The following is a 14,273-nucleotide window of genomic DNA, read 5'->3' as shown; positions in this document are numbered from 1 at the left end:
GGCTGCGGGCTGCGGGCGCCGCGTCATGGCGCGTGTGGGCCTTGATGGGGGGACCGGCGAGGAGGAAGCCCGTAAACTTGGCGAACGCGTCCTCCCCGCGTAGCCTGGAATGAGGGACTTGTGCGTTAATGACTGGCGAGCGGTGCAGGCATTGTGTGACTCACGGCGGAGGCAGCCCCGAGGGCGTGCTGTCAAACTGTTTTGGCTTCCCCGTTATTACTTTGTAACTCAAATTGTTGCCTTTATAGAAAGATACTATGTGTTCGCTTTTTTTTTTTCCCCCAACACTGTAGTCAGGAGGGTTCTGTTGCACCGGGAACGGTTTTGCCCTTGAACTTCACTGAGCAGAAACTGCGTTTTGTTTTCTTTCGAAGCTACGGGTCGTGCCTCCGCTCTTTCATAGGCTGGTAAATTAATATAAAATATGTCCCTGAGACGTGGTTATCATTCTTACCGGGCTTGAGTGCTTTTGCACTGGTAACTGAAATCATCACCACGGAGGGAGTGTGTTTTTTTGTTTTGTTTGTTTTTTAAATGATGCCTTTATGTCATCAAGTTTATGGAATTGTTTACTTTTATTGAGCTGTAATTGCTTAAGCGTCAAAGCAGTCAATGCCCCATGCTTAGCTCCTTTTCACTGTTCTGCCTTACCGACTTTTCCTTTCCTATTCGCTGCTTTCCTTTGCATCATTTGGGACACTCAGGGAAACTTCTAGATTAACCTAATAAGTGAACAGCGTTGTTTCACTTGAACAGAATAAAATAACATTTCTCCTGTCTCAGATCTTCGTGTAGTCTGTGCTTGATGATTGTAAGGTCTAGGTTTATGTTGACGTTAACACACGATGCCAATTGCCTGGCTGTTTTTTGCCATATAGAATCATTTCAGATTGCTGGTCTTTGGAGTTTTTGAGATAAGAATCTGTTAAAGTGATCATTAAAGATTCTGTTCAGTTGGTGAAGGGTGGGCGTCACTGACTACCAAATAAGAGATTTTCTGTTACTTAAAATAATTATGGAACCATTTAAAGGAAATTAAGCCTGACATCACTGACTTAACTGTTCTTGGACATTTAAATAAGTTTTGTTGTCAAAAGCTATTAAGGAAATGTTAAAGATACAAAACGGGTGGAGTTTTTAAGGTGTAATTTCAGCAGCAGGAAGGAGCTTGGAGTTGGGGTCTATTTCTCCTTCCATTTTTGCTTTGTCAGGTAACCATCAGTATAATTCCTGTAGGGGTTTTCTGGGACTTAATTAAAAAGTGGTCTCTACCACAGATACAGTTTTCATATGTGATTACAGTCAGTTAGCTAGAACTTGGATTCTCTGTATCAGCTAAGTATCGAGTTTGAATCCTAACTCTACCACTTACAATATGACCTTGACTCTTGGCAGTTCACTTAGCCTCTCTGTGCCTCATGTATAAAACGACAGACTTGGTTCTGACAGTTGCTGAGGTCTGTAGGCCCTTGGGTTATATAAAAAGGAGTCGAGTGTTGTCCCTAGCCATGGAAAGCTGTACAGTCTACCAGGAGGACTGCAATAAGTCCATAAGTAAGTAATATAGGGTAGATGATGGTAGGGGTCCAAACAGGACACCATCTCATTATGAATGAGCATCTTCAGTTGGTCAGAAGGGACGAAAAGGAAAATAGGAAGGAGGTTACAGGATAGCGTGTCCTCAGGACCATGAGAGGGGCACATTTCCTAGAGGGTGAAAGTGTTCTGTGGAGGGAGAGATGTGAGTAGGTGGGCAAATGCTTCCTTTCACCTTTAGCTTTTGCTTCCTTTTTCCCAAATAAAGAGCATTTATCTATCTTTACCTATTTGTGCCCTCCCCAGGAAGACCAGGCATTAGTCACTTAGTAAACATTTCTTGAGCATCTTCTACGTTCCAAATGCAAGACTAGGCCCTAGGGAGGAGAGGAATGAAAGTAGCTAAATTTATTGAATGCTTACATCTGCCTGGTACACTTTCCCAAGGACTTTAAATGGACTCATCTGATTCTTGGAACATTCTGTGAGGTAGGTGCTCTTATTATCCCTGTTTTATAGATGAAGACTTAGAGGCACAAAAAGGTTAAGTAACTTTCAGGGGGTCATGCTACTGGAAATTGGAGGAGCTGTCTGGCTTCAGACTGTATTGTCTCTGATTAGAGACATGCTTTTTCATCTTGAAATATTTGAATATCTGGGGAGGCAGAAACCACAAATACATGCAATTCTTCTAGATCAAAGTTTCTCCACCTGGGCACTGTTGATGTTTTGGATCAGATCATTTATTATTGTAATGTCTGCCCTATGCATTGTAGACTGTTTAGTATCTGCCAGTAACACTCTCCATGCAATTATGACTATCAGAAATGTCTTCATGTACTGCCAGAACCCCCCTTGGGGGAGGGGGGCAAATTGTCCCAGTTGGAAACCACTGTTCTAGAGCTTTGCATTTTTTCTGAAGATAACCATGTTAATGTTAAATCTTTAAATGTTAAATTAATTTCCATTAATTTAAACATCTTTTAATACCATGGGAGTGTAAATCCCATTGTGTGGACCCCTGGCTTCTAGCATCTGAAATGTCAAATTCGTATTGCCGGAAATTCTCCTTTTCCTCTGCTAAGTTACAAGTTCTCAGGACCCTGTGCAAGGGAAACAAGTCAATAAAATTGGCGCAAGAGATAATTTTAGTTTACCACCCTAGGTAAGCTATCTTTCTCCTCTGTTGGCCAGTAAAATTGTCTCTTTATGTTAGTATCATGGACACTGAAAAGAGGGAACTGTAATGTCTAGGTGTAATGTCAGTGTCATTGGAACTGAGCTTTAAATAATGGAATCAATTTTGAAAAGCAGAGAAAAGGGCATTGTAAGAACAGCAGGGGTAAAGGCATACAATCCAGAAAGTACAGGGAATTTTGAAATGGCAGTGAGTAGTTCAGTTGGCATAAAAATGTGGGGCAGATGGAGAGGTTCTTGAATATCAGATTGAGGAACTATTATTTGTTTTTCGGCAAAGTAGCAAGATGATACAATGATAACTAGTGATCTAGGCAAAAGGTGATGCAGACCTGAATTGAAGTGGTGATAGAAAAGGTGAGACAGAAAAAGTCACTGAGGAAGTGGAACCAGGGATGAGTTGTGAGAGGAGTCTAAGTGGCCCTTCATCCTGGGTGAATGGGAGATTCGCTCAGCCTCCGAACAGAATAGAGGTTAGAACAGAAATAGGAGTTTGGGGAAGGAAGATAAGTAACATTTTCTAGTTATAAAAAAGTCTAACTCAACTGATTTAATTAAAAAAAATATTTTGGAGGCCAAAACCATGGAATTACTGAGTATTTAGAGCTGGACCATGACATTAAGTAGAGACCAGTCAGCATTCTGATCCCTTCATTTTACACAAGAGAAAGCTGTGGTTGAGACAGAGCCAATAACTTAGTCAAGGTTCTATTCCCTTAACAAGTGACAGGCCTTTTGACTCCCACTGTCCCTACACCTGTGCAGTGTTCTATTCTACATTACACAGTAGAGAAAAAGATAGCTTTGGTTTCTCCTTTCTAAAAACGTTAGAACAATTTTTCTCTATATTTTGTGCCCATTCTAGTAAGGAATTTACCATAATGTAGGTCATAGTGTCTGAAGCACAAGTGACATACTTCAGGTTATGCTGTTTGTTTTTCTAAACCAACATTAAATACCATCATATAAGAGAAGTTGGTAACACTAGTACTGCATGATGTAGCATCTAAACTGAGACATTTGTATTGGAGGTGCTTTTGTCCGCCTGGGACAAATGCTGAATAAGAAAAGATGAGGAACAACAGGCATAAACCAGGGCATTTGATGTCCCTTAGGGAGCATGGACCCTGCTCCTGCAATTCATCAACCTCTGTCTGGAAAAACAGTCATTTGATTTGGTTAAGCTTTTCTGCTGCTTTCTTGTGAAATGGTTTGTAGGCCAGCAAATTTATATTGATAGGTTTCTTTCTAGCTTACCCCAGCAGCTATATGGTAAGTCAGTTGATAGAATAAATGAATCACCAACTAAGCTTATCTTTAAATGTGTAACAACCTTCTGGAAATTTAAATATAAATGTCATGAAAAAATCCGAGTGCTGTTCTGTAATCTCTTGTGAATTTTGGCATCTGACGTCAGTCTACAAGTATGAGTTAAAGTCTTTTACAGTTGTGTTTTATGACAGCCTCAAAAGTCTCGCCCATGATTGCAAAGACTAAAGTAGGTATGTGCTATATGCATTCTGCTCAGACTGACTTATGATACATCTCTCACTCAAAATCGAAAAAATGTCCTCGCATTTGCAATTTAAAAAATTTAACCCTAAGCAAAGAACCAAGAATAGTACAATGAACACCTGTACTGTGCCTCTATCTAGATTTACCAAGTATAACTATTTGCCAAATTAGGTTTTTCGTGCCATGTCACCACTAAACAACTTTTATGTCCCAGAAACAAGGGCATTCTAGGTAACAACAAAAGATGATCATCACGCACAGGGAAGTTAACTTTGTTACTGTCTATTGGGTCCATATTCAGATGTTCCCCGTTGTTCCAACAACGTGTTTTTAAATATGTTAAATATGAATTTAAGCCTCAATGCCTTAATCCGGGGCTGCATTTAGTTGCCTTGTCTGTAATTCCTTACATCAGGAGCAGTTCCTTGTCCTTTTCTTCCCCTTTCATGACTGACATTTTGGAATATCCAGACTAGTCCTGTTTGCAGGCTTCAGTGGGGATTTATCTGGTTGTTTCTGTGTGATTAGATTCAGTTAGACCTTTTTTGCAGGACTATCACATAGGTGACGTGTTGGTTCTCAGTGTATCACCTGCCACCCTCCCATACACACCATTTTAAAGTAAATTAACAGTTTACCTAGTATGCACTATGTTTACCTTATACTAACTCAGTTTCTTTTATTTTACAATGTGCTAGACAATTCATTTACTAGTAAACTAGTAATTTAAATTGCTGAAATTACAATAATTACAGGTCTTTAAACTGATCAGTTGTAATGATTGAGGCCTTGTTGAAGGGTTATTCTGAAGGGAGCTCCCTTTTAGACATCAGAGTTGCCTGTTTTCAGCTTTCACCGGTGACAAACTTGTAACCCTGGTAAGAGAACGAAACATAGGGCCTGGACTTGTGCTATGCATTCTTGAAAAGAATGCCCTATTGAAGTAGGGTGGCATTGTGCCACCAGAACAGGGCTTCTCGTCCTGAATTCCAGAGAGACCAGATGGCAAAGGGTCATGGAGATTTTAAGATTCAAAAGAGAGAAAGTAACATTCTACTAAGGCATAGTTTTTATTTTCAAAACAAACATAAAACTAATATAGTTTAAGTTTCTTATTAAGGTAGTCTTATTTTTAAGTGATTTACATACTCTGTGAGTTGGCTGTGAAGCAGAATCCTAGCATTTCTACTCTTGTAACTAGGGAACAGCATTTTGAATTTTCAGCAGGACTATAGTATGTTATATGACGATGACTCAGCTGATTTCCCAGCTCTAATGGAATGCTCAAAACAAATTGAAACCTGGTTTCAGAATTTGTACTTTGAACCTTCGAGATATTTTCTGCAAACAGTGATTGATTGGATTTTGTATAATAAACAAGGTTAAATCAAGTCACTTGTTTGCTGTTCTTACTAGTGGTTTTAAGTCAGCTAACATTTATTAAGCAGCTTGCTGCAGTGATACTGAATACATTTATAATTTTGACATCTGTGTTTTCTTGACTTTGGGCCCTTCTTTTATTCTTTTGAAATTCCCCCTAAAACACCAATAGTGCTGGTGGTGCTTACATATGCACTGATTTTAAATGTATTTTTAAGCGTTACTTCACTCTTTGATAATTGGCCATACAAAGGGTGTTAGAGAAGTAGGTTTACTCAATATTCTACGTGTGATTCCCTAGGTGTAATGTAAGGCATATAAGCGAGACTCTTAACGTGTCAGATAGAAAGGGACATAAAGTGTGCCTTCTCCACTCTGCTGCAGGTTAGTCATCCTCAAGCCACAGTTCTAAGCCTGCCGCTTACTATTTCTTAGAAAGCTTTGCTTGCTCTCCTAGTGACTCTGGAATTTAAGTCCAAACTCTAGTCTGTGCTCAGCTATCTGTTTAGCTTTATGCCCTGTACCTCTTGTTCTATCCTCAACTCCTTTTTCTCTGAATGTTCCCTTCCGTTCCTCTCTCTTTTTTTATAACAGCTTCATTGAGATAAAAATTAACCCTTTTAAATTATACAATTCAGTGATTTTTAGTATATTCAGAATTATGCAATTACCACAACTCCCTAATTTCAGAACATTTTAATCATCCCTCCTCCGACCCCGGAACAAAAAACCCTGTGCCCATTAGCATTCACTGCCCATTCACCCCTAACCCCAACCCCTGGCAACCACAGTTCTATACTCTGTGTCTATGCATTTACCTACTGGGCATTTCATGTAAATGGAATCATACAATATGTGGCTTTCTGTGTCTTGCTTGTTTCACTTACCATGCTTTCAAAGTTCATCCATACTGTAGTGTGTTGTCAGTACTTCATCTGTGCCCATTTTTAAGTTTGGTTATCTTTTTATTGAATTGTAAGAATTTACCTATTCTAAATATAAATCCTTTATTAGAAAAGCGATTTATAAGTATTTTTTCCCATTATGTGGGTTGTCTTTTCACTTTTTCTTGATGTCCCTTGAAGCACAAAAGTTGGTACATCTAGTTTACCATCTTAACCATTTTTTGAGTGAACATTTCAGTGGTATCAAGCACATTCACAATGTTGTGCAACTATCACCACCATACATCTCCACAGTCTTTCATCTTGCAAAATTCACCCCTCCCCTCAACCCTTGGCAACCACTATTCTACTTTCTGTCTATAAATTTGTTCCACATGCTGCATATAAGTGGAATCACAATGTTTGTCCTTTTGTGACTGGCTTATTTCACTTAGCATAATATCCTCAAAGCTCATCCACATTGTAGCACATCAGACAGTTGATTTCTGTGTGTTGATCCTGTATCCTGCATCTGTGCCGAACTCCTTTATTGTTCCAATAGAGTGTGTGTGTGTTCCTTAGAACTTTCTATATATACTAGAGGCCCAGTGCATGAAATTCCTGCACCCGGGGCAGGGGGGAAGGTCCCTCAGCCCAGCCTGCACCCTCTCGCAGTCCGGGAGCCCACAGGGGATGTCCGACTGACAGCTTAGGCCCACTCCCCATGGGGCAGTTGGACGTCCTTAGGGCTGCCGCGGAGGTGGGAGAGGCTCCCGCTACCGCCGCTGAGCTCACCAGCTGTGAGCCTGGCTCAGGGCTTCTGGCTGAGCTGCGCTCCCCCTGTGGGAGTGCACTGACCACCAGGGGGCAGCTCCTGCATTGAGCGTCTGCCCCCTGGTGGTCAGTGCACGTCATAGCAGTCGGTCGTTCCGCTGTTTGGTCAATTTGCATATTAGCCTTTTATTATATAGGATGGTCATGTCACTTATGAATAGAGATAGTTTTCTAACTTCCTTTCCGATCTTGGTGCCCTTTGTTTATTTTCCTTGCCTAATTTTCTGACTAGAAGCTACATATAGTACAGTGTTGAATGGAAGTGGCAAAAGCAGACATCTTTGTCTTATTTCTAATTTAGAGGAGAAGCACTTGGTCTTAAAAATAAGTATGATGTGAGCTGTGAGCTTTGGGTACATGCCCTTTGTTAAGAAAGTATCCCTCTAGCCCTGGCATGTTTTTGTTTTTGTATTTTTAGTTGAGAAATACTTGATGTCTAACTTAGTATAAGTTTAAGGTGTACAACATGGTGATGTGATATATTTAAATAGTCCATTATAATTGCCACCAAATCATTAGCTAACACCTCTAGCATGTCACATAGTTTTTGTGTGATGAGAACATTAAAAACCTAGTCTTTTTGCAACTTTGAAATATATACTATAGTATTGTCTGTAATCACTATTCTGTGCATTAGCTCTCCAGAACTTATTCCTCTTCTACTTGTAAGTTGTAAGTCAATTCCCTCACCTCCTGGTAACCACCTGTTTCTGTAAGTTCATTTTTTATATATTTCACATATAAGTGATATCATACAGTATTTGTTTTTCTCTGTCTGGCTTACTTAGCATAATGCTCTCAAGGTCCATCCATTTTACCGCAAATGGCAGAATTTCCTTTGTTCTCATGATAAAATAGTATTACATTATATGTGTATGTGTGTGTATCACATCTTCTTCATCCATTGACACACACTTAGGTTATTTCCATATGCTGGCAATCATGAATAATGCTGCAGTAAACATGGGAGTGCAGATATCTTTTTTGTTGTTGTTTTTTTTTTAATTCTCACCCAAGGATATTTTCTCACATCTTCTTCATCCATTGACACACACTTAGGTTATTTCCATATGCTGGCAATCATGAATAATGCTGCAGTAAACATGGGAGTGCAGATATCTTTTTTGTTGTTGTTTTTTTTTTAATTCTCACCCAAGATATTTTCTCCCCACTGATTTTTTAGAGAGAGAGGAAGGGAGGGAGAGGGAGAGAGAGAGAAACATCCTGTGAGAGAGCCACATTAATTGGTGCCTCCTGCATGCCCCCTGGTTGGCTGGGGATGGAATCTGCAAACCTAGGTATGTGCCCTTCACTGGGAACCCGAGACCCTTTGGTACAGGGGAGTAGGAGTGGGGTGTGGGGGAGTTGAGCTCTAACTATTGAGCCATACAGGCCAGGGCTGCAGATATCTTTTTGATATTCTGTTTTCATTTCCTTTGGATATATATCCAGTAGTAGGTTTGCTGGGTCATTGGTAGTTGTCTCTAAAAATGTTTGAGGACTGTTCATACTGTTTTCCATAGTAGGTGAGCCAATTTACATTCCCACCAACAGTGCACAAGGGTTTTCTTTTTTTTTCCATGTCCTTTTGAACACTTCTGACCTTGTCTTCTTCTTGATGATAGCAGTTTTAAGAAGTGGCAGTTCCATTTTCTACTGTATGCTCTTTCTTCTTTGGTTGCAACCTTAGCCTGGTGTACTGTTTTGTATTTGGTGTCTTGTAGTTAACATTTAGTGTACGCTGCCCTAGCCGGTTTGGCTCAGTGGATAGAGCATTGGTCTTCGAAGTGAAAGGTCCCAGGTTCAATTCTGGTCAAGGGCACATGCCCAGGTTGTGGGCTCGATCCCTAGTGGGGGACTTGCAGGAGGCAGCTGATCCATGATTCTCTCTCATCATGGATGTTTCTATCTCTCTCTCCCTCTTCCTTTCTTTCTGAAATCAATAAAAATATATTTTTAAAAAAAAAACATTTAGTGTACGCTTATTATTTGCATCTGTTAAGCACTTGGTCTGCATTACCTAATTTAATCTTTACAACAACTCTTTGAGGGAGATACAGTTTGAGACCGCTCATAAATGAGGAGATGATGACTTTGGAGAAAATAAACAACTTACTAACACAGCAGGCTGTGGAGTTGCGAGTTAAGCCCACTTCTCTTTGTCCTTGGAGCCAGAGCTCTGACTGCATGCTATGCTAAAGGGAAATGCTTGTTTTTAAATAGTACATTGGACTTACACTGGTCCTTAAAGAAGTAGAATGTGGGTGGAAGACTGAAGAGTGTATGTTCAGTGGTGGTGATGGGGCTAGAGAGTTAGTAAAAGCAAAGAAGCAGGAATTGGCATTTATTGGAGTGCACAATACAAGTAGAACTGGTTTTTGTTCCCAGAGCTGCAATTAGTCTTATTTGGAAGAGTGAGATTAACATCTGAAATAATTAGAAAATGAGCATTGTTTAATTAGAGGTCAAGGGTGAGGTTTGTATGAGTTGGAAAGTAACTAGTAATTAAGATAAACCTCAAAGAGGAATAGAATCTAGGAGGGTAATTTAGCAAACCGGATTTTGGGTCAGCCTTAACACTGCCTTGTACCATACAACTCACTTAGTCTTTCTGATTCTTAGTTTCTTTAAGTGTCAAATGGGAATAACATCAGTACTATGTTTCAGAGTTGTGGGTTCAAAATGGGTAATATCTCAGAGCATTTTGTACACTATAGAATGCTTCTGTTATTATGGGGGTAATTTCTAATCTCACCAACTGTCCTCAACCTGAGCTTTTTATTTTAAAATAGTTTCAGGCTTAGAGAAATTTTGTAAGAATAGAGCAAAGAATTCCTGAATATCCTTCACCTCTGTTCCTCAACTATTAACACTTAACCACATCTGCTTTTTCATTCTCTCATTAGAAAGATTTTTTTAAATTGATTTTTAGAGAGGGGAAGGGAGAAGGATAGAGACACAGAAAACATCGATCCATCGGTTCCCCCCTGCATTGAGCCAAAACTGAGTAACACTGGCCAGGCTATTCTTGTACAATTTGCCTATTAAAATTAGTAAATGAAAGTGGTATAGCATTATAGCTTTAATTTGCCTTGATTAGAAAGAAAACCTAGCAAGTTAACTTAAAAATTGAATTAGGTTTATACTAACAAGCGCAAGTTTGGTTCAATATCAGAAAACCTATTGTTACAATCCTATATAATAAAAGCCTAATATGCTAAGTGTCCAGTTGTCCGTTCAACCAATCAAAGCATAATATGCTAATGATATGCTAAGGACACTCAGTCGTTCGCTATGATATGCACTGACCACCACGGGGGCAGACAGTCGACTGGTCGATCAGTCGCTATGAGGTGCACTGACCACCAGAGGGAAGAAGCTCCTACCGGTAGTTTAGCTTGCTGCTGGGGTCCGGCCGATCCAGACTGAGTGAGACGGGCCAGACCCACCCTGGAGCTCTCCCACAGTCCCTCCCTGGCTGGCCAACCTCCTGCATCCCTCCCCGACCCCGATCGTGCACTGGTGGGGCTCGGCCTGCTGGCCTGCACCCTCTCACAATCCGGGACCCCTCTGAGGATGTTGGAGAGCCGGTTTCAGCCTGATCCTGCAGGCCAGGCTGAGGGACCCCACTGGTGCACGAATTCGTGCACCAGGTCTCTAGTTAATTATATCAGCAATCAAAAGTCAAAAACCATATGACCACTGTGATTTATACAGTGAGATCTCCCTTCTGGTTCCCAATCCACCTCTTTGCTTCTGCTCCCTCTGCCACAATCACTATGAATACATATCCTTTCTTTTTACACACATGGTAGCGTACTGTGTACTTTGTCATGCGCCTTGCATTTTTTCTGATGAGTTTTTTTTAGAAGGACATTTTTGCTCATTTTTGATAGCTTTCTAGATACCTTCTATTTCTCTCGTTTAAAAATGAACTATTGAATTCCTCAAATGTGGGACCTCACAGCTTAGATATTCACTAGTTGTGGTCTAGCTGTTTTTCCCACACCACTCCCCCACAAACATTCACAAAATAAAAGTACTGGAATTGCTGTGTTAAAGACTACCAGTGCCTGCTCCCTCTTGTCAAAACCAGTGGCTGTTCAGTCTTTGTCTTTGATTCCTTTGCTGTTCTTGCCCCTGATCACACCCTGCCATGCCTCTTGGAACTTGAATACTTTGTGTTTCCTCAGTACATTCCATTGTGTGTTCTTGTAAAGGTGAAAGGAAATAAGAAAAGGATTGTGGAGGTGCAGTCTGGGGAAGATCATTTAATGCATCTAAAGTAAATGGACTTATTCTCTGTGGCTCCTGAAAAGAGTGAATACTTTGCTTGGGAGGGGAAAGGAAAGACCATGGCATTTTTTAATATTTAATTTTTTATTGTTGACACTATTGCAGATGCTCCTGATCCCCCCCCCCCTTTGCCAAACTATCCCCCTTATACTCACCACACTGTCATCTTTGTCCATGGGGTATGCAAATACTTTAGCTAAACCATTCACCTTCCTTTATCTAGTCCACAACCCCCCTTCCCTCTGACATTTGTCAGTCTGTTCCATGTATCCATGCTGGTTCTATCTTGTTCGTCAGTTTATTTTGTTCATTAGATTCCACATATTAATGGGATCATATGGGATTTTTCTTTCTCTGACTGGCTTATTTAGCTTAGCACAATACTCTCCAGGTCCCTCCATGCTGTCACAAAAGGTAAGAAGAGCAATTTCTTCTCTTTTACAACCATGTAGTATTCCATTGTGTAAGTGTATCATAGCTTTTTTTGTTGTTGTTGATCTTCCCTTGAGGATATTTTTCCATTTCGAGGGATGGAGGGAGGAAAGGAAACTGGTAGCCTCCTGTATGCACTCTGACCAGGGATGGAGAGTGAACCCACAACCCAAGTACGTGCCCTTGACCAGGAATCAAACCCTCGACCCTTCAATGTGTGGACTCATGCTTCAGCCACTGGGCAATACTGGCCAGGGCTACCACAGCTTTTTTATCCATTCATCTGATGGGCACTTGGGCTGTTTCCAGATCATGGATATTGTAAATAATGCTGCTATGAACATAGAGGTGCATATGTTCTTTTGGATTGGTGTTTGAGGATTCTTAGGATATATACCCAAGAGTGGGATCACTGGTTCAAAAGACAGTTCCATTTTTAACTCCATACCATTTTCCATAGTGGCTGCACCAGTCTGCATTCCCACCAGCAGTGCACTAGTGTTCCCTTTTCTCCACATCCTGGCTAGCACTTGTTGATTTATTGATAGTAGCCATTCTGACATGTGTGAGGTGATACCTCATTGTAGTTTTAATTTGCATCTCTCTGATGATTAGTGACGTTGAGCATGTTTTCATATGTCTATTGACCTGTTGTGTGTCCTCTTTGGAAAAGTGTCTATTCAGGTCCTTTGCCCATTTTTTAATTGGATCGTTTGTCTTTCTTGTGTTGATTTGTATTAGTTTCTTTCATATTTTAGAGATTATCAGATGAATCAATGAGGAATATGTTCTCCTATATAGTGGGTTTCCTTTTCAGGAGTTGGAAGGGGTCAACCTCAGCAAACATTCCTCAATCAGATTGAGGACGTTTTTAGCAAAGGCCAGCTTAGGAGTACCCTAATTAAGTTAATAACAATGTACCTACCTATATAGTTTAAGTTTAAAAAATTTGGCTCTCAAAAGAAATTTCAATCATTGTACTGTTGATATTTGGCTCTGTTGACTAATGAGTTTGCCGACCACTGATGTAGTCCCATTTGTTTATTTTCTCCTTAGTCCCTTGCCATTGGAGACATATTGGCAAAAGTATTACTCCTGAGAGATGTCTGAGATTTTACTGCCTATGTTTTCTTTTAGGGTTTCTATGGTTTTGTGACTTACATTTAAGTCTTTTATCCATTTTGAGTTTATTCTTGTGTATGGTGTAAGTTGGTGGTCTAGTTTCTTTCTTTTCTTTTCTTTTTTTTTTTTTTTTTTTTGCATGTACCTGTCCAATTTTCCTAGCACCGTTTATTGCATAGACTGTTTTTACTCCATTATATGCTCTTGCCTCCTTTGTCAAATATTAATTGACCATAAAGGTGTGGGTTGATTTCTGGGCTTTCTGTTTTGTTCCATAGATCTGTATGCCTGTTCTTGTGCCAGTACTAGGCTGTTTTTATTACAGTGGCCTTGTTAGTATATTTTGATATCCGGTATTGTGATCCCTCTAACTTTTTTCTTTCTCAAAATTGCTGAGACTATTTGGGGTCTTTTTTTGTCCCATATAAATTTTTGGGATATTTATTCTAGATCAGAGAAGCATGCCATTGTTATTTTAATAGGAATTGTGTTGAATCTGTAGATTGCTTTGGGTAGTATGGACATTTTAATGATGCTAATTTTACCAATCTATTAACATGGTATAGTCTTCAACTTGTTTATATCTTCCTATGTTTCTTTTTCAATGTCTTATATTTTTCCAAGTATAGGCCTTTTACCTCCTTGGTTAAGTTTATTCCTCGGTACCTTATTATTATTACATTTTAATACAATAGTAAATGTTTTCTTAGTTTCTTTTTCTGCAAGTTTGTTATTGGTGTATAAAAATGCCATCCATTTCTAGATACTAATTTTGTATCCTGCTACTTTGCTGAATTCATTTATTAAATGTGTTAGTTTTTTGGTGGAATCTTTAGGGTTTTCTATGTACAATATCACATCATCTTCGAATAATAACATTTTTACTTCCTCCTTTCCAATTTGGATGCCTTTTATTTCTTCTTTTTTCTGATTGCTGTGACTAGGACTTCCAGTATTATCCTATCTAATAAAAGAGTAATATGCAAATTAACCATCACTCTGTCACAAAGATGGCGACGGCCATGGAGCTGGAGCAAGCAGGAGGCTTGGGTTGCCCCAGCAATGGAGAAAGCCAAT

The 14,273-nt window shown here is 39.8% G+C and overlaps 1 protein-coding gene across 1 annotated transcript in view; it reads left to right on the top strand.

Moving 5' to 3' along the window:
* The first annotated feature begins 1,696 nt into the window (after nucleotides 1-1,696).
* The window catches only part of TNRC6A (trinucleotide repeat containing 6A), an 89,470-nt gene continuing 76,893 nt past the window's right edge, over nucleotides 1,697-14,273 (top strand). Inside the window, exon 1 of the mRNA XM_014536257.1 lies at nucleotides 1,697-2,025. The gene's annotated coding sequence lies outside the window, so the exon portion shown is untranslated. The remainder of the gene's footprint in view (nucleotides 2,026-14,273) is intronic.

Source organism: Myotis brandtii, unplaced genomic scaffold (genome assembly GCF_000412655.1).
Source record: "Myotis brandtii unplaced genomic scaffold, ASM41265v1 scaffold158, whole genome shotgun sequence".
NCBI classification, from domain to species: domain Eukaryota; kingdom Metazoa; phylum Chordata; class Mammalia; order Chiroptera; family Vespertilionidae; genus Myotis; species Myotis brandtii.
The sequence above is the reverse complement of the archived record's forward strand: the minus strand, read 5'-3'. Positions and strand labels throughout refer to the sequence as shown.